The sequence below is a fragment of the Coturnix japonica genome, chromosome 11 (genome assembly GCF_054131305.1).
Source record: "Coturnix japonica strain WE chromosome 11, WE-NBRP24, whole genome shotgun sequence".
In the NCBI taxonomy this organism is placed as follows: Eukaryota; Metazoa; Chordata; class Aves; order Galliformes; family Phasianidae; genus Coturnix; species Coturnix japonica.
Genome location: NC_140673.1, coordinates 12,443,365 through 12,466,906, shown reverse-complemented (window position 1 = coordinate 12,466,906; position 23,542 = coordinate 12,443,365). Strand labels below are relative to the sequence as shown.

The following is a 23,542-nucleotide window of genomic DNA, read 5'->3' as shown; positions in this document are numbered from 1 at the left end:
AGTTCCTTCATCCCTCCTAATTTATCCTCACATATGCCTTTAGAGCTGACCAAGAGGTTTGTCATTTTTTTTCATTAAATACAGCAGAGATTGCACATAATCTTCAACATTTTTGTCAGTATTTCAATCTCCTTTTTTATGATCCAAAATAAAACTCTCATGCCAGGACGAATTCAGTTCACAATAGTATCAACGACAGCATGATAAATAATGACTTGGGTATCCTTAAGCCACTGTTTAAAACAAATACAACTTCCTTGAGAAAGTACTGCTTCTAATAAATAAGCCATTACCTACACTCATATTTCAAGGCTTCTGCATGCAATATAACCTTTAGAACAACATCTGAGAAGCCAAGGTTGTCTTGGATTTTTTTTTGATCTTAAGAAGTTTAGAAAAAAATACCTCATGAAAGCTAATTCTTCATAGAAGATATTTATACATACAACTGTCCCCATAGCTACAGAGATTCAGATTGCTGTTCACCTGATGTGTCTGACAGCCTTATGGCTCCAACAGTCAAAAGAGTATCAAGATCAGAAAATGATTTATTGTTTTCAGATGAAGATACCCTGAAGGGGGCTACTTTTTCTAGCCTGTTCTTAAATCTTAACTCTACCAGAATTCACACTGTAACTACTCCAGATACTAATAAGGTATTTAACATTATGTATAATGCTTCTCTGTGCCTTACCACTCCTAATATTGTGCAATAATTATCCATCTTCCTTCACAGAGTTATTAAGAAGGTTTTTTAATTAATGTTTCTAGCACTCCTGAGATTCTCAGATGAAGAAACAGTTTGTGTATGTAGAGCTTTGAGGAAACTTTGATTAACTGTCATAATTATAAATAAATCAAGGACAAATTTTAGAGTGTTTCACTCAGTTTTTCCTCTGTTAACTACTTCTTTCCTACAGCTGACTGTTTGCTGCCAACTAAGGTGAAATTCCATATTATGCCCTGCTCTAGGAAATAAGCAACCCACAAAATGCATCCATAACACATTAACTGTATCTAAGGAACACTGGTGAGTCAGACCGTGTTTTCACAGTCACACCCATGCAACAAGATGGACTCAGGGCTGCACCTCCTTCATGCCTGGCAGCAGTCAAGGCAGAACACAAACAGATGCGTGAAACATAATGGCTCCTTCACTCCCGACACCAACATCACACCTTCTTGGTGTCACTGGGAACAACCTACAGAGGTGTATGTTAAATCTCCCAGTCTTCCCATCACTGTTGTTAGGTAGATTTACTTCCAGCCCTTCATTTTTCCTGTCAATTATTTTTAATTAATAAAAATAATAATAATAATAACATATTTTTAAATATATATATATATATATATGATGACTTTTTATATAAAGGATGGACATTGGAAAAAAAAAAAAAAAAAGAATATGTGGATTATGAAACAAAAAAAAAAAGCATTTGAACTGTACTACAATGAACCATACCAAACATGTGCCAGTTCTTTTTGACAGCTTTCACTGTAAAGGACTCTTACTTTATCTGAAGTTAATAACTGAGCATTCTCAAGTGGCATCTATTTAGGGCCCATAATAATTATCTAAGAAATTTTTTAAGTACTGTAGAATAAATATATTTCAAAATCAAATTCAGAACTAAAGATCATAATATTGGATTTGTGAGAGTTTACAGCTTGTTAGGGGGGAAAAAAAAGTAACATTTTTAACATTCTGAATACTTCATATTATCTAATAAGCTTAAATAGCTGAATAATCTGCAATTAACATAGGAACAAGATTTTGTTTTATTTTACTTTGAGGTCCAAGAAGGTAAGATGCACATTTGGTCACTGAAACTCACACCTTCAAGAAATATATGTATTTATGACAGAACTGTGCATGCTTTCTGTATTCTTTTCATTTTTCTTTACCACCGAATGAGGTCAGTCCTGTTCTCTGCTGTATCCAGGTAACCCCACAGATATACGTCACTAACCTGACTTTGATCTAGCTTCATAATTTCAAATCTGGACACATTATTTGAACACATCTTAGCCATGTTCACATATTTTCTTGCCACACAACAGAACTACATTTGACTAGTAGGTAGATATTTATGAGTTCACATAGTTCTAGCTCATCCCCTATTGAGAAAATACAGTGCAATTAAGAGTATTAGGGCCTTCCCTGCCTTTGAGCTCCCTGAGCTCACCACAGTGAACCCATGCCACCACCCCAGTCCAGCCTAGGAGCACCCTGGGAAGGACAGCAAGGAATAAGGCACTGACAGGACAGAACAGAGCAGCCTCTGTAGCTGTTTTGTAAAACTTCAGTGGCCTGCCAAATATTTTTAGCCGAAAACTTCCTGAATTTGAGTTTCAGCCAACTGTTACACTGTTCCACACAAAGAAACTTTCTGAACTGTTCTATTGAGGGAAGAAAACAAATAAAATAACTGAAATATTGTTTCTGGCTTGCACTTTGTGTAAATATTTATACCTCTGTTAGTTCGTGCATACCAATATGCCCAAGAAAATTCTCCCCTTTTGTGCTTTTTTCTACTTTTGCCTTCTCCAGACCTTTGTTTTTTCCTTGCTTACTCATTCTGCTGGAAATAAAGTACCCAGAGATTCCCCTGCTGCGTCCTCATTACAGCCCCAATCAGTTGCTGGAATAGCAGAGAACTCTGGAAGAACAGCATCTCCAGCGACAGGCCCATTGCCCCCGTTAAGGACAAATCACTGATTTTTTTATTTCCTTTATTATGAAGCCTTTAACTTCAGTAGCCAGTGGGGAAAGCCTAAAATACAAAACAAATATAACTACAAGCAAAAGTGAAGGGAAATAAGAAAAGTCTTAATAAATGTTTTTAATCTCATTTGGAGGGCTGACTCATGCTTTTTGAATGAATGGGGCCAGGAATAATGGTCAAATATTTCCTTTTCCATCTATTCATAGGACTCGACAATTTTCAGATCACTAAATCTAAGCGTCAGTTACATTCCTTTTTACTACCAGGCTACAGCTGTTTGATACAAGTTACTTTCTTTCTGCATTTGAATATAGGAGTTTTCTGAAGAAGTTCCAGCATAGTACAAAAATTGCTTTGATCACCTGACGTCAGAAACCTTTTTTTATAGGAGATTATAGATAATTAATACATATATAAACTATCATAGAATCACAGACCATCTTCTGCCTTTCTTTGCTCATACGTGCAAAAATAAATCCCTTAAGCTTGGGAAAACCTTTGGCAAATCTAAGATCACAATTTAAAGTTACTTTTTCAATACCAAAGTGAAGAGGTAGGATGGTTTCTGGTTCCTGTACAACTCTACGATGAATGAATGACCACTTATTCTCACCACAGTTACTGGGACCTGGTAACTTTGGTAGCATACATGTAACATGGCTGCAAGCAATAGTATACAGCTACCTAAAGATAGCAGCTACTGGCTTCACATCTCACACATAGATTTGGAGTGGCCTGGGAACTACTTGATATAATTCTGCTCTTGGGTGATTCAATTCCTCTTACATATACTACATTCTGTAGTGCAATTACTGAAAAGACTTTCACAATCTTCTTGCTTGGAGCTGAGTGCTCAGATCATCTGGGATTAGGCTATAATTAATTATGAACAGCATTTCTTCCAAGCACATCCACTTCTGCATGAACAAACCTATTCTTTTGCTCTTCACAGCTACCTGTATTATGGTTGGGCTAAACAGACTTCAGCCAGTGAACCCTTCCATGGTTACGCAGTTGGTCACAACAATATCTCAGGAAGTAGGCCACTGTCTGCATTATTCCTAGACACGAGTAATGCTTAAGATGTCAGAGTCTTCCTGTAATTGGGCATGGCATAAGCCTTAGGCTCCTGTGACTGTGTTTTTACAGAGGACAATATAGCGCTGCAGTCTTGCATTGAAGTGCCTAAGATAATCCCTAAACTGTGCTCAAGACAAATAAGAGCTAAAATGCTACAGAAGGGACTTAAAGTAACAGCTTTTTGCAATAGGGAGGGGGGGAAAAAATCAAATTTATCATATAATTTTATACATCATTAAAATGCTTATGCTTGTGAGGAGAGAGTATCTTAGAAACAGTAATATGTATACATTCACTGAAGCAGAAGCCGAGCACTGCTTACAGAACAAAACAAAACAAAAAAAAGGAGCTTACTTCTTTCACTCAGCCAGTCATAGGGCTGCAGGGACTGTGGTTTTGCAGGAACAAATATTAACAGGAGGGACACGGCTTTTTTACCCCCTTAATAGCTCCTTAATTTTTGTCTCGTCCTGCCCCCTGGTGGGAGCACCGGCCAGGAGTCTGTTGGTTTCACAAAGGCATATTTCTACAATGCTGCCCTAGAGTATTCAGCGTTGCTTAGAGAGATATTTTCACCTCTTCCACTCATTCAGCCCATTTAGTCTTTTTTTTATCATACCTGAACTGCATGAACTGCAATAGGGTCTTTCACCCCATTTCTAGCTCAAAACACTGCTGTATACTCAAGATCCCCTTCAGACAGCAAGATCACACCCTAATGTGGTGGGCAGCCACTGTCATCTTGCCCAGAACTCCGGGTGTTGCAAACCCTTATGGCTGCAGACAGAATGTTTTACTCTTATCTATGTCAGAGCCTCACTAGAGGTGGGGAAAACCATCCAGTCCTATTCGGTTCACGGGTGGTTTTACACTGAAAGCACCAACACTGCAGTCTGTGAACACACCTGGGCCTTGAGGCAACAATGCTTGCTTCATCACAGGTGGGTCATCAAAGAAAAAAAAATAGCATACCTCCCATGGAATTGTTAGGTGGCCTATTAGGATGGCCTGGTTCTCAGCTGGCACAGGGCAGAACAATTGGCACTACCTTCCACTTAACTGCTTTGCACTCACCATGAATCTTGCTGTGTATAACAGCTTTGGGCAAAGGGAGATTAACCATCTTATTGCAGTTACATAACCATCTGCCTACACTGTGAATATGCAACTTGCAATCAGACAGGTCTCCCCTGCAGAGGCACACCCACGTGTGTGTGAAAACACCCCAGGCTACACGGTGCTACACGGTTACTCTGTTGTCTCTGATTGAAAACATGGCAAGGCAGGGCAGCCTGCAGATGAAGACGATCTATCAGCTGCAAACTAAAACCAGAATGTTTAGAGAAAATCTTATGATTTTCTCTATTTATCCACCAAACGCAGACTAATTTGTGCTCAGGTGCTTAGGGATTACCTGTCTTTATAAGCCCCACTACTGATGTACATAGGATTGTCTTCAAAGGGCTGTTTGGTGGCTTATTTTAATAATGCTTGAACCACACAATTAAAACCTGATGAGATTTGAGTTTGGTTAAGTCCTAAATTGCCAAGGGTACAAGAAGTTGCTTAACATCTAATTAAAAAAGAGAGAGAGAGAGAGATCTCACTGTTTCCACTGTAACACAGGAGGATACTGGCTCATCTCCACTCCCTGTAATCGATTTAGTCCCTAATTCATACACATTTATACTCCAAATAGTTCACAATAGGCCCTGATTCTGCCATTCAGATTTGTATCAAACAGGACACACTCAGGGGAACAGTCATTATTATTTTTAATAATGAAATAAATTAATAGGGAGGTTTTCAAGGAAAAAACATCTCTTATTTTCTGTAGTACTTCAGATTATAAAGCATTAGCATGCCTAAAATGGCTGGGTTGGGACACCTGGCCCATCACCTGCCTTCCTCACACATTCAAGGAAGATGCGGGCAGCCAAACACCAGCTACTCACCCATCGCCCAGCCGCAATCATCTTCTTCTAAGCCACAAAATGGAGACCTGGAGGTCCAGCCTTAGTGCTACATGCTGCAGGCTCTGTTCCAGCACCATCCCTTGCTCTGACCATGCTGCTTCCCACACTTCTTTCCTCACTTGCAGGGCACTCGGCACCAGCACCGCTGCGGACCGGCTGCGCTTAACCCAGCAGGGGGTGCTGTGGCACCAGGCGGGACCTGCTGTGGCTGCATAGCACTCTCTAGAACCGGCCAGAACTTTCTAGAACCGACTAGAACATTCCGGAACCAGGCGCTGCTATAGCCTGCACCTTACTGCAAATCCGGGTGCAAAAACAACTAATAAAGGAAAACTCAGGACAAAGGGCATTGTTATGGGATTCAAGGAAATGCACTGTGCTACTGTAAGAAGGGCCAGAAGTTTGGTATTCCTCCATGACCATAAGAAAATTTTTATTATGATTGATACATAAGGTCCACATACAGTCAGTACATCCTCTACTATTACGCTTATGTAGAAACTCACAGAACTTCAAAACCAGCAGGCACTCACCTTTGACTTGATGGATTCAAGCCATGGATCAGCCTTTGCAAATGCATTCCAGTCATTACTAAGCCTGACTTATAAACACCAGAACACCATAGACTCACACCAGTATGCTCACGAGCCTTCTTTACTGCAGAAGGATCAGTGTTCCTATCAGAGCTGCAGAGATACAGCCCAGCATCCTGGTGCTCAGCAATAGAGGAGGTGCTTCTGACCAGGCAGATTTAGGAGACTGTACTTTTGAAATCAGGGTGATGTTCTGTCAGAGCTGAGTTGATGGGGAGCCCAGTTTCCTTTTCATGCCTTCACCATGGGTAGCACAATTACTGTGTGTGGCTTCTTACCAGTACAGAAAGTCTCTGCTGCTGCTGTTTGGTAAATTTGTGCTTTCATTTGTCATTAAATTTCCACAACTTATTTTGCTTGAAAACCTAGACTTTCTCTGAAGTAACAAGGTAACTTCTATACCTGCTTTCAGTTACACAAAAATAATAACAATAAAAAATATACATCTGTTTTTAGGAAACATAGAAATATACATAAACACATATAAATACAAAATATATTAAAATACACCTGTTTGTTAGTTTAGGAAATATGTTATAAACATGAGTTATATCATTATTCTTTCAACACTGTGACGACTTCTCTAAGGAAGAAGATTGTTACTTGTACTACAGTAGTGATTACATCTCCCTGACAGTGTCTGCCTGTGCTAGGTAGGCACAGTAAATGCATGAAATAAAATTACTTCCTGCCTCAAAGAGGTTACACTTCAAGCATACATGACAACAGATGGCGAAAACCCTGGAGGATTAATATTGCATGCACCAGAAGAGACTATTCTCACCACGCTTCAATTAGGCTGTATGCTCTTGCTACTTGTATTGAAGAGTCCTTGGTCCAAAACCACATCTTGAAGGACCGGAGATGAAATTAGATTTTCTCTCACATTCTGCAGATTGAGCGCTTCCTCCCACACATTTCATTATACTGCTGTCAAAGTTCATTCTCACTGGCATTGTCATTTTTGTTTGGAAAATGTTTTCAGATTACGGGAGGCTACAATGGAAAGAAACGCTAACACAAATTTGGCATACTTTCCTGTAAGCAGCAAAACCAAACTGTCTGCATTGCTGGCACAACAATCAGCACATCTCCCTTGTAAAGGTATTTGTTTCCTCAACAAAAGCAGAGCAGCACAGAACATAGCTGCACCAACAGTCATCATTTGGTTTTGCATCTACACAACGTTGGTCAGCAACAGAGGAAAAGGAGAACTTTAGTAAAGTCTGTTTTGTTCTGCTGGAATATGAAGTGTCTCGAGTGTTACTGCAGCGAACTACTGACCTGAAAATGCAGATGGTTTGTAAACAGTGCTCTTACAAGTGATTTTCACTCTGACCAAGGCGATATATAATCCGTTATGCTTGTCTCTACTGAGAAGTACTTCCGGCATATCTCAGACACATCACAGAGTGGTTTTTGTTTTTGAGAAGCTTTTCTTCTTCTTACATCTGATTTATTTGAACTTCCATTGAAAGACTAATCAAACCAAAAGAATTCTCTGTTGTAGCCTGTGTGTGGACCAGATGCGCTTCTGTTGATTTTGCTGAGAGACTTCTCCCAGTGGATTTGAACTGGGAACATGAACAGGCCATATGGTAGTAAAGGTAATTTACATAGAACTTTTTATCAGCAAATATCACAAAGCACCTTGCGAATCACCTGCTGTATAGGAAAAGTTTCACTCAGAACTGCAATGCAAATACCTTTGGGGTAAAACTTGGCAAATATAACAGCCTGCAATAATGCTAGGAAACAACTTTCAATGCTGTGAAGACTAAAATCATAGCAAATTGAAACTGTGTAAGGAATATTGCTTGACAAATTATAGTCACAAATCAGTTTTAAACTGAACAATTTGACCCCTTATGGGAAGCAATAATTTATGAAAGCTAGTTTCTTCCTTTTGATAAATGCATTACTCAAAATGATCTGCAAATATAAGACACTGAAAACAGAACATAAGGGTGAAACTTAGTATTAGTTTTGCAGACTTACTATTCATATAAATAAATGTATATGTGTAAATTTAATGTCACTGTACAAAAAGGAAAGGTATAGTATTTCTTATATTTAGTATTGGGAGGTAGTTTGAGAGGTTCTGGGCAGTTTCTGGTACTGTCACGCATGTCGCTACACATTAGAATTATCATGACAGCAGTTATCTCAAATAAAGTATTGCTTCTGTCCATCCTAAGAAAAAGAACAAAAGGGAAAGAATGCAGGATAGAATGCAGCACACATTAGAACTGGCAGTGAAATTAGTACCTGATTTTCAAATGAAACAACATATAATTGCTAAGAAAGGTCTATTTTACAAAAATGTCACTTTCTTTGGTTACCATTCTATCACTTTCAGATTGATGCTTTGTTTTAGCCTAGAATCTCCATCTTATTTCCTGTAGATGTATTCATGTTATATCTATGTACTGTGAGAAGACAACTACAAACACTATGCAAAAGAAGAGTAAGTAGAGATCATAGGCATAGAACTTAAGTTATGCTGTATATTTATAGAACCCACAGAAGAACTTTCTACAAAATCATTCACTGCATTTAAAATGAAACAAGAATTGAATTTTCATTTATGGGAATTTTGTGATGAAGGTTTGTAAGGAACCCAGGAGTTCAGCTGCCATTACCTGCATTTTGATTTTCTCTTTTGAAGAACTGCTGCCCTCCACGTGCAGAAATCCTGTTCACACAGTTTAACAGCACTCTTAGTACTGTGCTTAGCTTCATAAATTAGCTACAGTGGTCCTCCTCCTTCCAGAAAAAGGGAAGATGTAAAGACAGTATTACAGCTTCCATAGTAAACCATCAGCAGGCGTTGTCCTCAATGTAACACAAGTTACCTTTTGTAGCCAAGAGAGCAGAATTTTCAGCACAGTATCAGCATTGAACCAGCTACAAAGTACTTTCTTCAAGATGGTCAACTGCTTAAAATTGACTGAGGTGAGATACAATGTTGGGATTTCCTGTTTGTTCTGAAGGAAAAAAGCAGAGATGCACAACAAAAACAACAATGCTTTGCTGCCTTGGAAATTATGGGTTAGAAGAGATAGCAAGGATGTTGTGAATAGCAACACACATCTCTGGAGGGAACAATGCAGCTATATGTTGAGGTTCTGTGTGCTTCCCTCTGACATGTGCCTCATTGCCATTCTTGGAAAATGTGCACTAGCAGTGTCACTCCACAACTATGATGCCCATTTTCAGGGTTCTGTTTTGTTTGCTCTCTTGATTGCAGTACTTGCAATCTGATACAGAACAGGGCGAATATAGAACACTCAGCCTCCAGGGGTAGGTTTTTTTTAATATTATTATTTCATTTTATTTTTAAAGTAAGAGTCACATTCAACTAAAAAGATGTGAAAACCTACTATTAAGCTACATTTAAAAATGTTTAATGGCACCACATGCTGACTCAGAAATTTCTCTCCTTGAAGCATATACAAAGTACAGGGTCTAATTGTAAATGCTTTATTACTGTCGATAAATGCACCACATCATTCATTCTTTTCCAGAAAAAAAAAAAAAAATCACATAAGCCTTTTAAAAATACATTTAAAACATAAAACACCAATGTATCTATTCAGGAGAGCAATATTAGCTGCTGTAGTAAAAATAAAAATAATTACACAATTTTTGATCTTAAAAGTCCTGTGTGGATATTAAGCAATTTGTCCCTATTAGCAAGGTCAGGTTTTAGATTGCACTGGAGTACACACAGTAGCAGGTACCTTACTTTTTTTCTTGGTTGGTTTCTTATGTGACTGAGTCAATCATCTGTGGTTCAGATACTGGCTGTTAAGCTTTTCATTTGAAAACTAATGCGTATCTGGCTTGTATTTCTCATTATACCTAGAGATAAATTCTAAATTCTGTCTTGGAGACTGAGCTAATTTATTACATAGCTTATGAAAGATCAGCACATGACCACAGAATACAATAATTGTCTTCTTTTCTCCTTTCTTAGTGCTATAAACCTGTATCTCAAAAGCCACTGCTGAAGTGAGGGATGAGATGGAAAGGTTGAACTCTGACTCCATGTTCAAGGACGGGTCTGTTGCTACTTAACCCAGGAATTTTCTCAGTCTTCTTTGCATTCTATGCTGCCATCATCTGGTTCCTTTCATGAAAATCTGACATTTTATAATTTTTATCTCTAAATTTGCTTTTTTTTCACTGGGCAAAAATATTCAGTGCTTTTCCTGATGGTATTTCACAATTAGGATTTGTCTTTGTCCAAGCAACAAGCCATTCTCTCCAGCTACCACACTCCCAGTATATTTACCCAGCCTCCTGGTAAGGCAGACAGCTCCCTTTGCCTAACTAGCATTCAGTATAAAGAGATGTTGAATGACGAGTCTTTTCATACTCAGATCAACTGCTCAGATTCCAGTGCCTCTCAACCATCTGCCAAAGGTATCCTATTAACAAGCTAGTTATCTTTAGCATGCCAGCCCCCAGCATCCTGACTGTCATACTTACCTGAGGAATGCAGATATATGCATGTTGCACTTGGATTAGGGCCACCCCAGATTCATGTATAGACTGTGAGAGCAGCTCTGTCCTGATGGACAAAAAGCTGGCCTTGAGCCATCAGTGTATGCTTGCAGTCCAGAAGGCCAGCTCTATGCTGGGCTGCATCCAAAGCATGGAGGCCAGCAAGGAGAGGAAGGTGATAGCCCCCTTCTGCTCTTCCCTTGTGAGGCCCCATCTGGAGTACCGTGTCCAAGCCTGAGGCCCCCAGGACAAGAAGGACACAGAGCTGTTTGAACAGGAGAGCCACAGAGGTGATCAGAGGGCTGGAGCAATTGAGAGAGCTGTGTTTGTTTAGCTTGGAGAAGAGAAGGCTCTAGGGAGACCTCATTGTGGCCTTCCAATAATTGAAGGGTCTTAAAAGCAGGAGGGGCTCTGACCTTTTACATGGTAAAAAATGTATCATGATAAAAAAGTATCATGATAGCAAAAGGACAGGGGGAAATGGCTTAAAACTCATAGAGAGGAAATTCAGGTTAAATGTCAGGAATAAACTCTCAGAGGGTAGTGAGACACCAGAACAGAGTGCCCAGAGGTGTGGAATTTTTCCAGTCAACTTACAGTTGGTCCAAAGCCACACTGCTTCAAAGAGGTCACAACCTTCACCTCCTTCCCTTTCAACTGGCAACCAAAGCACTGGGTAAAGATTCAGAAGTGCTGATCTGTCTGGAAGTTTTCTGATGGCTGTTAAAACTCTCAGTGAACATGAAAGCACTAACATTAAAGCAAACAGGAGGGAGGAGAATATAGAATGAACTTTGCTTCATCTTTGGATTACAGCACACCACTGTGGGTCCTCTGGAAAGTCTTTTCCAGCATTTCCATTGCCTGGGCTTTGCGTTTACTCTCTGTTCTTCACAGGAGCCCTCTGGTCTCTACCCATGTCAGACAAATGTCTACTCAGCAGAACACACTCGGCTGCTCCCAGAAATGTTGCTGCCTTGTCTACCTGCCAGAGGATTCACCCAACCTGTTAAACAAGTAGCCTGGACAGGGAAACAAGGTTGCCTTCTGACTAGCTATGCTCCACCTGACAGTGCAGAACAGAAATAGTATGATTCTGTTGTACACAAACTGCAAACTGAACCACAAACCATAAACAAAACACATAGCCTCTGCCACACAGCACACACTCACAGAATCAACTGGGCTAATGCTTGCTGTTCTTTACATGACACTAATTGATCACCATAGGGAGATAACAGCATGGTGTAACTGGGAGACGTTCCAATATGCTTTTCTTCATCCTTTTTCTTGAACCATTGCCCAGCAGAAGTAGGTTGGATAAGGCTCTTCTGGAGGTTGGTATGCACATTTTTTCAGAGTACAGGAATTACTGCATACAGTGTAAAGTTCCAGGCCTGTAAATTAGAATTAACAAGTCTTGGGGTGAACCAGAAGGGAAGAAAATGGAAAGGAAAAGGGGCATATTTCCATACAGACACTAAGGAGAGACAAACCTACCTCCAGACAAAACAAAAATGAAACAGAAGGAAGACTTACTTGATCTTAAAAATCTAAATAATTTCTGCTTGTGTTTAATTCCTGCAGCTGAATCCTGAAGAATTCTTTGGAATCAAAACTGAAAATAAATAGAAACTTATTTAATGAACAAAATAAAACTGTGACTAATGCTGGATATGCAGGAATCTCCTGGCATTCTGCTCAAGTACTAACTTCAAATTACAGCATTCTGGAATTTTCAGATTTTCTATTTGCTATTCATTTTTGTATTCACAGACCGGAGGAGGGGAAAACAAGCTGGAAGATATGAGAAGTGAATCTATCCTCCATTTTGAATTCCAATCTGAAATAGACCTGAATCAATCGCGTCTTAAGCATTGCTGTGTGCCTCCCCTAAAATGCTCCTGTGACCTGAATATTAGATGAATGCCTCCCTCGTGCATCCTGACAGAACTGGGCTGAGGTTTTCAGACCAATTTAGGAACTGTCAGAAATGGAACTGGGCTCTCAATTCTTGAAAGTCCCAGTCCAAAAGAAGCAATGAAAAAAAGAGCAATTGTGCAGTTCTGAAAATATATACTTAAGTGAACACAGATAAATATTGGAGACTTTAGGACATACCTTACACTCAGGTGTTTGCAGGGGAAAAGCAGGCAGGTTCTATATCAGCTATATATGTATCATCTCTAGTATTCCTTTCGTAGGCAGCCAATTTTCCTAGCCTCGACCTATAAAGCTTAGGAGGAGCTTAGGACATAGTGAAGCAAACAATGCAGAGATCAATTGTACTACATACTCCTTTACTTGCAGGTTAAAGAAAACAAAGTATGCTTCACTTCACTTTCCAAGCAGGTTGTTTATTGCTGGAGAGTGCTGATGCTCTGTGATATCTGAGGAAGACAGCATTAGGACTGTATACACTGTATTCCTTCTTGCTTTCTTAATAAAAGAATAATGAGCTCAGTGGTGCAGAAGCAACACAACATGCTGCTATGAAGGAGACCTCAAAGCCCACTCAGCTGCTTCACTGGTGTATATTAAAATTAATGAGTTTCTGCTACAGAAGGAAAGAGGTGTCCTTACATGGGAATGAGATCTATGATCTATGTATTGCAGCACAACTGCTGAGCATGGAAAACTGCACAAGCTCAGTCTCAAAGAATAAATTTCTTTTAATAGAAGTTAGGATGGACTGAAGATTCTATGTATTAAAAGAGGAGGTAGAAGAGCTTTCCATTTGCATCTTAAACAACTTCCTATTAGTAAAGAGTGGAATTCCGCTATAGCACTCTTTTCTATCCTATTCATATAGCTAACAGAGCAAAAAATTTGCAATATTGAATGCCAGTCTGCACCCGAGGCTGCTAACTCAGCCAACGTAGGCACAATTTAATGGATCTCAATTACAAAGCCCTTACATTTGTGTACGGGAACATCTAGTGGAGGTCATCACATTTCATTAATGATTTTGATTAACACATCCTTCACAGCAGTTTTGAGCTTTCAATGCTTCCCAATTAATGAAGCAAACTTTTGAAGAAGCTATTAGCTTGGTACATAATACAGTTACAAAATAGTGCACTTTCATTAAGACAGCTCAATGTTAACTGAAATTTTTCAAGGCTTCATCCAGCTGCAAAAAGGTTAATAATTACTGCTACACTAACATCTCCTTGAGGCTTATTTCCTGCCTCAGAGTTCCAGCAAGGAACAAAATGACTAAAATATCTAGGAGTTGAATTTCAGGGAGATTGGCATCCAAGGTATCTTTTATTTAGAGCTGTGTGGTCCTGACTGCTGTTAGAGGACTCCCTGCCACTGATACCATTTCAGAGGGAAAACTTGCAGCCCTCTTACTGAGGACTCCTGCATTTAAACAACCATCATAGCATCCTTTGAGGGGAGCAGAACCAACATCAGACACTGAGAGGCAGATCTCAGAAACCAGGTGCTTCTGCTGTGTCTCGGTTTGAGCACTTTTGCAGTCTCCTGAGCTAAGGCAACCAAAATATGCTGTCGTTTTTGTGAATTATTTGCAAAAATAATCCTCTGAGTGGAACACAGAGCCTGTCCTGTCACCATTCAAGCCTGGAGACTTGGGCCTTTCAGTTCCAGAATACAAAAAGCCAGTGAAATTCAATTCTACATGCAGTCAGAGCTAGCAAGATTTGTATCTGAACATCACATCAAAAATTTGGCAAGATCAGATCAAACTATTTGTTTGAACAGATCTTCTGACTGGAGACTGCTTTTACTATAGGTACTTGACCAAGTACTTGCCTCAAACCTTAAGGAACATCAGTTTCTTTCTTTAAGTGATGGAGATACATTAACCTAGATTCAACCATAGTATAGAATTCCAAGTGCAAAATCATGGTAAAAAATTAAAAAAAAAAAAATGGACCTCAAACCACCTCTGAAATGTCCTGTAGGTAACAAATATTACTGGCTTGCTTGGTGTCAAATATCTTGAGCAATTCAGAGTTGACATTTTTGCCCATTTCATTTCAGAGCTCATTACAACTTTATGGGAACTTTAGTTGACCTTTTATAGAGGGAAAATAAATTAAAAAATAAATAAATAAACACCAAAAAAAAAAAAAAAAAGAAAGAAAAAAATGGTGATGAAGCTTCAGCATCTGAATCTGCTACTGTGGACAACGTTCAAATATACCTTTTTTTTTTCCCTACTATGGCTGTGATTTGTACCTGGCATCTTTGCCATGTCTCTGACTCTGAACTTGGTGTTTTCACAATTTGTCTGTCTCGGTCTACAAACTGCTTCTGTTTTAATGTAATCAGGTTCAGCCTGTTAACAGTATGATGTAAAGGCCAGTTATTTTGCATATCTCATTAAAATCCAGAAATCTGCTATGCTGCCATGGCATTAAACTCCAGCCAATCTAGGGGCATTTAATTAGGAATGCATTAGTTCATCATTCCTGAAGTTTGTTTTTCATTTAGACATGTTAGCATTCTCAAAAAGATATCTCATGTAGGAACACGACATTCAAAGGTCAGCCTCTATAACTTCTTTTTGGAGGAAGTTTTTGGGAATGTAAGAAAGAAAATGAAAATGCATCCCAGAAAATTTCAGAGATGGTGTAAGAATACTTCTGTCATTTCCCTGTTGCTTGCTGGTAAACATCTTTTTGTGTCTTCCTCTGCTCCACTGCTTCCTTAGGATAGACAAGCCTGAAGTTAAGCTCCAGATCAACTACCAAGAAAGTCTGGAGAAATCTGATCCCAAAAACAGTTGATCCCATCTTCTCTAGTTCAGGTAATTCAAGACCCCAATACTGAGCATCCTGCTGTGTATTTGGTAAAACCTCAGACTCGGCTCTGGCAAAAAAAGAATTTTCTTTCTCCTTCTCTTCCAAAAAAGAAAATATGCCTCTGGATGTGTGAGTCACAAAAACAAAACAAACAAAAACATACTACAAGAAGCAAAAACACAGTAGCAAGGACTGGGGTCCACTAGAAACAGATCTGTAAAATGCGAGAGTAGGAGCTGACTACCTGACATCCTTGCTACACATGTTTTTGGAGGTTACCTCAAACAAGTTTATCAGGTCCTATTATGGACTCAATGCACTTGGATAACAACAAATGTGGTCCTGGGACACAGTGTTATCTTCAGATTCATCTGAAAAAGATCCACTGAAAGCACACCAAGACTTCCCCATAATGTGAATCACGGCATGTTTGGGAGAAGCACAGGATAAGCGATTGACTTCCAAAGTGCATTCCTGATCCAAACTAGAACACTAATGTAGGCACATTAGAAGTACTGTATGAGATCCCAGCAGCTGAACAGACTGAGGAATAAAATATACTTCATGCCCAGAAATACTCCTCAGAAAGTGGTATCAGAATGGATCTTCCAAGGTGAGAAGATGAAATGTGAAAGACAAACTAGACGGGCAGGGAATTTTTTAAATTAGACATATTGGAATAAGGCAATTTGAAGCAGTTTTACTCCCTCTAAGAATAAAATTTGCCTTCAAATTTTAGTTGAACAAGAACAGCTACAAGGCATAAATCACAAAGCTGTGCACTCAGAGTATGTTAGCCTACACTTGCCATTAAGAAAACACCACTCCCTTTCTCCTGGTGTCACGGATCTTCCTCAAATGTTACTCGAACTACAGAAAAAATAAAATAAAATAAAATAAAAATGAGTTGGGTTTTTTTTTTACAGGCTGAAGATCTTAACCACTCTCAGCTTGTCCAGGCTTTGTCACACAGAGTTAACAAGAGGTATTTTGTTATGCCTAGAGAGAAATAAGACTCTTCTGTTATTCAGACAGAAATGAAAACAAGACTTCAATGCAATCTATTTTCAGCACTCTACAATAAGCTGGAAAATACTACCCATTGTTTATATATTTGTAAATAGAATTATCAAGGCTGGGAAAGGTCTCTAAGATAATCTAGTCCAACCATCCACTTACCACCATGCCCGCTAAACCACATCACTTCGTACCACATCTCCACATTTCCTGAACATCTCCAGACAGGTGACTCAGCCCATTCCAGTGCCTGACCACTCTTTTGGAGAAGTTTTTCCCAATATTCAACCAGAACCTCCCGCGGCACAACTTGAAGCCATTGCTTCTTGTTCTGTCTTGTTCTATCACCAGCTTCATTGACCTTCTCTGGACACATTCCAGAGATTCCATGTCTTTCTTGTAGTGAGGGGCCCAAAACTGAAAACAATTCTCAAGATGCAGCCTCACCAGAGCTGAATACAGAGGAACGATCACTTCCCTGCTCCTGCTGGCAACACTATTTCTGATACAAACTAAGATGCCATTGTCCTTCTCAGCTACCTGGGCACACTGCTGGCTCATGTTCAGACAAGTATCAACCAACACCCCATTGTTTTCCCCTGCATGGTCTTCCAGCCACTCTGTTCCAAGCCTGTAGTGTTGCCCAGGGTTGTGACCAAAGTCCCATTGGCCTCAGCCCAGTGATCCAGGCTGTCCAGGTCACATATTTGTTTGGAAATATTTACACACTTAAGAAGAGGGCAGCTAGATTTCTATTGCAGCAGATCACATTGAATCAGAGCAGCACATCAGTCTCAGATGAAATCCTGGCACTGCTTGTAGGAAAATGACACACAGGAAATGACACAGTGAGGGTGGGTCACTTTCACACACAACAAAATTAAACAAGATATTAAAGATAACGTATAAATTAATGACAAGAATACTAATATAAGAGATGATGTAGTGCCAGATGAGTCATTCTTTATCCATTTGAGTGGCTCAGTATCCTTGAATGGTCAAGAATAATATTTTCAAATCTGTATTGATTTTCAGTCAGGACACCCACTTGCATTTCAACATTGTTCTAACATACCTCAGGTTCAAAGGGTCTACTTATGTACAGCTCTTGACTGAGCCAGATACCATTTTATGCCAACAGGTAGAATGCCATGTATGTATTTTCAGAGATATCGTAACAGGTAAGAGGGGAAAATACTCAAAACCAAGCTCCTTTGTTTCTATGGCAGTGAGAAACACAAGGACTTCAGTGAATTCAGACTCTCACACGGCTGCAGGCATAACTGCACCGAGGCTCCAGCAGTTAACGATTAAGCTCACCGTCACCCCACAGTGCCCAAGGACACAGAATCACACAGAATCACAGAATGACCCGGGTTGGAAGGGACCTCAAGGTTCATGTAGTTCCAACCCCCCTGCCTGGCAGGGCCACCAAACATACACCTTTAATAGATCAGGTTGCCCAGAGCCCTGTCCAACCTGGTATTGAACACCTCCAAGGACGGGGCATCCACAACCTCCCTGGGCAGCCTGTTCCAGGACCTAACCACTCTCCTAGTAAAGAATACGGGCACGCGCAGCACAGAGCGCAGAGGGACACGGGAGCTCCGCCAGGGGGAGCCGGCACCGCGCTGCGGAGCCAGGGGCTCCTGCGAAGCGTGGTCAGCGCTGCGTCCTTAGCTCACAGTGCTTGCTAAAGCGCTTTTCCCGACTTTTCAATCCGTCCAACATACAACACGAATATTTAAGACCGCATATTCTTTTGGGCAAATGCTTCAATGCTTCACAGACATTCTGTTTTGGAGGTACATGGTGAACCTTCCCAGTCTGAGCCGTTGCCCTAGAAGTCAGGTGTGGCATCCTGGCAAACGTGGAGGAACATTTCCTTCCATTCTTCACATACCAAAAGAGCTGTAAATCAAAGTGTCATGGAAGTTGACATAGGAAAATTGAAGAGTTGCCATGGAATTATTACCTTTAAAGCAACTTTGCATGAAGCAAAACATATCGATTCCACATCCAATGTATCATACATTATATCTGCAAGAAACTGTAGCATCCCTGATCACAGGCATTCAATTTTAGAATGAATTCACTCTGATTTTTCTAGAAGACTGTCAATATATATAGATCACGATATGAAAGTTTATTACTTGGGTTCCAAGCCAGCATTTATCACCTGCCTCACATCCAGCAGCTACAGTAAGTCATCATGTTTTACCTCACCCACTAATTTAGTTAGGCTTTGTCCAGAACAAAGGGCCCCAATAAATGCCAAAGGGCTGCACCTGCTTACAAATCACACAGACCCAAGTTTCTTATGCAGCGAGTTAAATATTTACTAGAATATAACCAGTAAGCAAATCAGTAGTTCTCTTAGATAATAAACTGATTTTTAGAGGAAGTATCTTTAGCAAGCATTTCTCAGACCCACCACTGCCATTACTAAAACCTCTCTTTCCATCTGCTTTTCTTCACAAAATGGTCAGACTTTGCCTGGATGCATGCATGAATAAAGCACTGTAACACAGCACCAAGCGGATTTATCTCAGACCATACATCTTTTGGTGCTCTGCCATCTGCAAAGTGGTAGTGAGAAACGTGACATCAAAATACAGGCTGATGCTTTTGTTTCTGAACACCAAAGACACAAAAGGTAAGATGCCCACTTAAAATCTTTACAGGCTCTGTACTGCTCTTAGGAAATGTGACAATCAAAATCTGCCTTTCCACGGTATTTTGATTTTGCTCTTTATTGTGCTTTTCTATTTCTTGTTTAAAAAAAAAATAATTAAAAAATCCTGTTTCATACATGAACAATTATAATGTGAATTTGGATGTTGAGTTATTATGCTTCTGGATGTAGGAGGACAGGACAAGAACAAATTGGATTGATCCAGAACAGCTTTAATGTTTTTGTGCCAGTTCACAGTAGACAGAATTTATTTCAAAGTTAGAACCAAACAAATCTTAAAATATTGGTGTGACTGTAACTGTTCTTGGGAGATGAGGAAAGCAGGAAGAGAAGATGGAAAGACAGGTGTCAAAAAAAGACAGGAATGTTGAAATATAGATAAATTTAATTCCATTGTTCTAAACCTACTTCTGTTTGTCAAATCATACAGAATAATTTCGGACAGAATACTGTGTGGTCTCTCAGGGAAGAAAGATAACTTTAGTCATTTTTGCCTGTTTTATGGTAAATTACAGCCTCTAATGTCAATAGATTTGGTAGAGAGATTTGCACATTTTATATAAATAAGCAGATGAATTATAAGCCAGTTTAGTATTTAACAAATAGCACACTTTTTTCCCCCCTTTCTCATTAGTTTAACTTCAGCCATTATTGGGTCTTATTTCATTTAAGTAATGCATATTGCATATTATATGGAGTTTTTTCTTGATACACTTAGGTATAAAGTTAGTTAATATGTTCATCCATAGCTTACTATGGGTTATATTCACTCTAGGAATGTAGAAACTCAGTTCTGTTATCAATGCACCACGTATAACATGAGAGAAAGGGATCCTAGCACAGAAAGCAAACAGATGCAGTGATGAAAAAGGAAAAACAAAGTCCATGGACACGAAGTGTGAATTACCAGCACATTCTGTCAAACCCTGAATTAGTAATAGGTGTGCTTGCATCGCAATTTTTGCTCAAGAATCAGACATCTACATTATCTTACACCAGTGAAGATGTAGTTGTGCATACAGCTGTAGCAAAATCTGCAAAGAAGTTATAGAAGGAGAAAGGGCAGATTATTCCATATCTGCCTACTGTGAGGCTGACAGGACTTTGCCAAAAACGTAAGAGCTGGAGGGCGTGTCATTGCCAAAGGGTTAATAGACATCTTAGTAGCAGCTTTGCTCTCTTTCAGGATAGCATTCCATTTTTTTTCTAGATTTGACAGTTTTCAGCAGTTGAAATAGGGTTAGCAGTTCTGAATGCTCGCCTTAGAGGTATAAAGCCTGTACACATTAACATGAAAATGCAACATAACGCTCGTGTTAACGTTGCAACATTCATTTAATGTATTTGTAAAGTCTGTGGAATCTAATTTGCCTACACGTTAGAGTTGTTCTAACCTGCATTCAAAAAAACAAAAAAAAAAACAAAACAAAACAAAAAAGACAGAAAAAAAAAAAAGAAAAAAGAGAAGGAAGGATAGTGTTTTGTCAACAGGAAAATTAGCACAGCAGAAAGAGGCTCTGTAATTAGCAAAGGGAGTCAGCCACTTTCAGAGCAATTCATCAGTTTCAAAATGGTGAAAGTGCCCTCCAGAGGTTCCCATCTCCACTTACTGCATGCAGCAGCAATCCAAAATCTAAGTTAAATCCATTATGAACTGCAGAAATTTTCTTATCAAATTGGTGGAGTGATACTCTCCAACAAAATCCTAATCAACATTGGTACATAATTAGTTTAATCTCAGAACACCCACCTCAACAAAGAACTGGTCTCCTGACTTCATCTGAGAAGTTTTAAGCAGATCCCACTGAACACATAGTGAAGATTTTTGCTGATTCACAGTTGTATAAATATCATCCACATAAAAATGAAAATAAATCCAACATCAGCCAACTCCTGCCTTCAGAGAAGGCTGAAATCAAATTCCAGAATCTACAGTCCAACAAGCTGTCACTGACACCCATCCATTCCTTGAGAATGCCTGAATTTGTTCCAGAGGCATCTCCAGTCCTGTTGGCTGGAAGTGATGATAAACTCATCTCAGAAATTCAAGATCTACAAAAATATAGAGGTTCTCCAGTTTTTCAGCAGTGATGTAGGGTCATTCCTTTTCTAATTCGCATCAGAAAAATATATATTTCTTAAATCACATCTACAATTATCTGCCATGGGTTATTGCTCCATTATCAAGCCCAGACTCCCATAAAGGTTAGTCTCAGACTTACCCTCTAAAGCTAATGGATTCTCACACAAACTGCAACACTTTAACACAAAGTCGATTCACACCGATTTTGCATGAGAAAGGGGAATATTCAAGAAGGATCAGAAAGGGAAGATATTCCATACAACAATCTCCAACAGCACACTAATATTTTCCATAACAATGAAATACTTTACTAATACACACCTGAGGGATTTCATTTCATTCTGTAGTTATGAAAGAGTTTAACTGCCACTCGCATGTCAGAACAGGCAGACATTTTCAGCAACAGGATTCCTTGTGTCGTAAGTACACAGGATGTGGCTATATAGAGCAAAAGTCAAATAGCAAAGAGCAGAGCTGTGATTGCCTGGCACCATCTGTGTCACCTTCAGAATTCAGGCTAGGACTTGTGGAATCAGTCACAAATGCTGCACAACTGATAACAAAGCTCATCTGTGCACAAAGCAGCAAGATCCTTCTTTAATAAAAGTATTAGGATGCAGCAAAGAAAAGGTGTAACAGGTCACGCCATGAAATCTGAAAGTAGAAGTGTTCAAGAGAGGAAGGCTGGGCACTAAGGGAAGTCTGGACTGACTCAGAGCGACAGTAATAACAGCCTGTTTGACTGTAGTCAGTCAATGCACACCGTTTCCAGCAGTGTTTCACAGCAGCAGCAATGCTGGGGATCATAGTTCAACACACATCCAGCTGTTTCCAGGTGGTATTTTCTGTAAAAAAAAAAAAACCACCAAAACTTAGTAACCTCATGGAGGCATTTGAACCAAAGTAAACTGATCTGCACAATACATGCTCAGAACTGCAGATTCAACTCTTCATCTTGTTCAAAGATGCTTCAAGTTTTGGAATTCCAAGCAGAATTAGTTCACAATTTGATGTGGAAACGTAGTTTGAGTTTCTCTATCACTGTATATTTCCACACAGGTCTGTGAACAATGGCATTCCTAGCAAACACCATGAAAGTGTAGTCACAGCTTTTTTATAGCTATAGCAGCGAATTTTCATTTATCCTCTTGGAAAGCTTTCCTTTACTCTACTATAGCCAACGCAGTTCTTTCACTCTATTTAATTCTGCTTGTGTACACTCTAAAATAACTTTCCATACTGAATGCTAAATGGATTACATGAGTCAAGTTTCTCAAAAGCTAGATAGAAAGCATTAAGTATGAAAGGGAAACCTAATTAGTAACACCTATCTATTAACCACTAGCTAGGAGGATTCAATCATCCCTCTTCATACACTGACCGAGAGGCACTGCAACAGCATCAGATTACCAAGCTCCAATAAAGGAAAATTCCTAGCATAGGAAGGTCTCACGCTTAAATAGATGATAATGTTTAGTCCAAAATTTAAAGGGCATAGAGCAGTGCAAACGACTTCAGAAGCATTAGATTACGGATTCATTGTGGTACGCATTGAACTAAAACTCGTGATGCTATGCTAATAGCCTAATTCTTTAAATTCATATCATTTTCTACTTTAGACAAACCAAACATTGAAAAAACAAAACAAAACACCTCAGTGAGGACTTCTGGACCAATTAAATAATGAAGGAAGAGGTGAAATTGTTCCTGGTTTATTTTATAATATTGTACTTTAGCCTGTAATGTAAGCCCTGAAATGAGCATACCATAGCAATTTTCAGGCAATTAACAAGTATAGGAAAGGTTTTAGAGGGATCGTTGACAAAGCACTTGACAGGCCTTCCAGCTAATGCTCTTAATGAGAACAAATAGGTAGAACTGAACTTCTCAAAAATCTGTGCTGAGGGCCAGGTATCACGTGGTGGATGACTGGTCACTCACTAATCCTGCAAAGCAGCTATTTCTAAGCAATGACATGGCCCATACAAATATGCAAAATGAACCGGTACCTTGCACTGGTTTCTTTACTGAGAAATTACTCAAGAGATCAGAATTTTATATCCTTAACATAACACTCTGCCACACTGT

The 23,542-nt window shown here is 39.4% G+C and overlaps 2 protein-coding genes across 3 annotated transcripts in view; one reads left to right on the top strand and one right to left on the bottom strand.

Annotated features, from left to right (window-relative positions):
* The window catches only part of PLPPR5 (phospholipid phosphatase related 5), a 302,682-nt gene that overhangs the window by 247,452 nt on the left and 31,688 nt on the right, over window positions 1-23,542 (bottom strand). Inside the window, exon 3 of the mRNA XM_085511237.1 lies at window positions 21,122-22,299. The gene's annotated coding sequence lies outside the window, so the exon portion shown is untranslated. The remainder of the gene's footprint in view (window positions 1-21,121; window positions 22,300-23,542) is intronic.
* The window catches only part of PALMD (palmdelphin), a 44,859-nt gene continuing 40,376 nt past the window's right edge, over window positions 19,060-23,542 (top strand). The window contains exon 1 of one of the 2 annotated variants that reach the window (XM_015870088.3): window positions 19,060-19,332. The gene's annotated coding sequence lies outside the window, so the exon portion shown is untranslated. Of the gene's footprint in view, window positions 19,334-23,542 lie in introns of both variants that reach the window. The other variant, XM_015870090.3, reaches the window with a different exon arrangement.